Source organism: Mandrillus leucophaeus, unplaced genomic scaffold (genome assembly GCF_000951045.1).
Source record: "Mandrillus leucophaeus isolate KB7577 unplaced genomic scaffold, Mleu.le_1.0 Scaffold249, whole genome shotgun sequence".
NCBI lineage: Eukaryota > Metazoa > Chordata > Mammalia > Primates > Cercopithecidae > Mandrillus > Mandrillus leucophaeus.
Window position 1 is genome coordinate 484,377 of NW_012102576.1, and position 3,610 is coordinate 487,986.

The following is a 3,610-nucleotide window of genomic DNA, read 5'->3' on the forward strand; positions in this document are numbered from 1 at the left end:
CAGCACAACAGTCTTGCTACATGTGTTTTAAAGTGTTCCTGGGTAAAGCTATATGCCGTGAATCTCTAGGGCCACTCTTAAATCATCCAAGTTTCAGATGATTTTACTATATGAGTGGTATGGTTTTGTTCTCTAGCAGAGAAGTTGAGGGCAGTTAAGTAACTCACTGACAGTCATTCAGCTAGTCCCTTAAGTCTAATCTTTTTCTGGTATCTGGATGCTTCTGATCTCCTGATCACTGCTCTTTTAAGGACATAATACATAATAAAAATTTATCATTTTTACCTCCCCATCCCCAAATTTTCCCTTTAGCTCTTTGATCTTAATAAGAAGGTGTATACATATATTTATAATTTATCTAATATACTATTTTTATTCTTATAAATTATAAGCCAAAAATTATCATGAGTAAAAATTAATTCCACACATATTTGATATTCTAAAGAGCTGTTTTGTAGGAGTTCAGTTAATATTTTTAAATAGATACTGAAATTGGAACAAATCCAGGTTGACAAACTGGCCCAAGATTTCACTGGTAGTGAGCTGCTAAAATGTTTTAATATATTACTCAATCTTGAATGTTTGCATTTTAAATATTTGCCTTTTTAGCAGGGACTAAATTTAGCAAATATTAAAGTGATAACTTTTAATTTTCTCTTTTTCATTTTATTCCCCTGAAGCCTTCATCTCTCTGAAGCTTACTGCCCCAAGGCAGGGTAGAACGGCTATTGGGTCTCTTTGGCAATCTTTCTCTCATTTATCACATCAAGGGTTAATTCTGGAGGGATAAAGTTAAGTTTTCTCCTTACAAAGGGAGAAAACACCCCTTCTGCTTGTGATAACTAGGGCATGAGGCTTGCTGTTCTTGTAAAAGGATGGTTTCAATGGCAGCATGGTCCTATGCAGTGTAGGACTGCATCCAAAACCACAAATTGCTTCATGTTTCTGACCCAATACACGCCACTCGCTTTATCCATTCAGTCTGCTCTCAGAAAGCAAAATAGCCTCCACATACTCCAAATGCTTTCTGGGTGGAGTGCAGCCGGAAGTAGTAGCGCCCACAGCTGTAGATGAGGTAGAGGGATAGTGGGGGAGAAATGTACCCCTACCGGTTGCCAGGAAACTGTGCAAGGAAAAAGCCTGAGGAAAGCAGGAGACTTACTGGATTGAAGTCCTTATTTCTGCTTTCTGCGCTTTGGCCTGAAGAGGGCTAGTTATGTCAGATGAATAAGGGTAACACACAGAGCAGAGGGACCCCTTATCCCTTTCCCCATTTGGGACTCTGAAGACTTCCCTGTATCAATCTGAAATATAGGAGACACAATAGGCATCTAGAAGTGCAGTGTGGGTATGCAAGAGAGAGGCAGAAGTTTAACCTCTCCAGGACACCTCAGTGCCTATGTGCTATTATTGGACCCAAGAGTTCTCACCATTCTCTGGAAGAAATGTAAAGGCAGCTGGGTTAAGGCCAGGGACCTTAAATGGCCTGATCTGCAAAGGGGCAAAGTGGCCCTGCATCACAGGCTGGGTTGGAACAATAGCCATAGTATTTGAGGCAGGATGCAAAGGTAGGAGTTCTGTGGGATATGAAACAGCTGAAGTGAGACAGTCAGGTAGAGAGGACTGTTGGGTCCTGACCACACGAGAGAAACCAGATGACTAAACTTCAACAGTGCATGCTAGCAGGTAAGAAGAAGTCAGACTGACAGTAGCCAAGAAGGACGGAGAACTTTTTGAGACCAAGGACTCTGACACTTTTCTCTATTAGGAGTTAATGGAGACCACAGTCCTCTAGAGGAGAGGAACTACAGAGAGGTGAAAAAGAAGTCTTATAATTGTTGAATTTTACTAACTTACAACTGGATAGGGTTAAAATTATTTCCCCTACTTTGGTTCCCCATTGGGGCTGTTGGTGAAGACTTGATACATGATTGAAAAATAAAGGAGCTATACTTTCTGTATATATATAAAGCCTACAATACATGTTAAGTTGCACCTCACTATGCATTTTGAACATCTTTATTTTCAGTGCCTTCCATCCAAAAGAATGGTTCTGTGAAGGTGGGATCTAGTGTTTTATTTAATCATGCTTCTTAGTGATTACTTGTATTTATGACACTGATTGGCCCAATGTAGAAAAAAATGATTTCAAGGGTAGAGGATAAATGAAAGATAAACAAGGGATTAACTGGAATGATTTCTTATGTTTGGAAGGTATCATAATGAGGGGAAAGGTCGCATTTACAAAGGAAGGCAAAGCGAAGACATAAGGGAGAGCCTGAAATGCACACTGGAGGAAAGGGTCTTGAGTGAGACTTACGGTTCTGCAGAGTTGGAGTCATTGGCAGAAAGCAGGATAAGAAGTAGCATGAGACATAAATGAAGAAGTCTGTCTTTCCCCATTGTGAGGGATAAATCTCAGGGTTGTGTTCAACTCTCTGCCCTCAGCCTCGTCCCAGAGACCAGCAGAGTTTACCAGGCTTTATGTGGCCACTATGTCAAATAAGCCCCACCCCAAGGCCTCTGAATAGAGTTCAGAATTGAGCACAGATTCCCTAAAAGGGTCATTACTCTCAGCGCTTGCTTCATTTTTCTCAAGGCTAAATTGTGACAGGTACTGAGGCATGTCTGGAGGATAAAATTCATATTCTATTTGGAATAAGCTTTGACAGCAAACCTCCTGACAAGGAACCTTCAACCTACCTTTCTCCATCTCCTTCAAAATCCTTACAAGAAGATGACAAAAGATGCTGACAAAGAATATCATGGGACACGTTACCACGACAGTAACTCATGCATTGCAGATTCATTTCTGGCACTGAGTGAGTTATAACTATAGACTTTAGGGGTTTTGGTTTTTTGGTTTTTTTTTTAGCTGTTGATTGAATACATGGTCCTGGAAGAAAGTAATACAAAATAAGGATTTCAAGAGTAGAGGATAAATGAAAGATAGAAGAGATAAAAGATAAAAGAGATTTTAGAAAGGAGTTATCAAAGATCACCCTTGCCTATTTCACAGCATTGATCTGATCAGATTCTTAATTGCTCGTATCTGTCCTTGCTACTGTCTGAACATACTAACATGTGAGTCCCTTAAACTATGTCATTCACTTTATCTGAGATTTTTTTTTTGAGCCGTACTGTGTGCTAAGTGCTATTCTGGTGATGAAAATACAACATTGAACAGGATATTCCGTATCCAGTCTCTCATAGAACTTGCAGTACAATGATGATCACAGAAAAACCGCCAGCAGATTTAATGCCATCTCTAGACTGCAGACATTGGTGTCTATTAACATAGTGTATTGCTTGAAACTTTTTTTTTTTAATCAGCTTACTTTCTCTTTCTCCATATTTCAGCCTAATCGTTCCTTCTTTGGAGAGCTAATTCCTGGCCACACTGCTTAAAGTGGATTCCTTCCTATTAGTTTTTATTTCACATCTTGGTTTCTTTTGTCACATTATCACAGAATGAAATAATTTATTTTAAATTATGAAATGTTATATATATATATATATACACTCACAAATATAGAGAGCAAGATAAAAAACACTTGTACCTCACATGCACCCAACTTTAATAAAATTAAACACTTGCCAAGTTATATTT

The 3,610-nt window shown here is 38.9% G+C and overlaps 1 protein-coding gene across 2 annotated transcripts in view; it reads right to left on the bottom strand.

The window, feature by feature from the left end:
* Nucleotides 1–3,610, bottom strand: part of LOC105541981 (pregnancy zone protein) — a 63,007-nt gene that overhangs the window by 58,592 nt on the left and 805 nt on the right. The window lies entirely within an intron of this gene.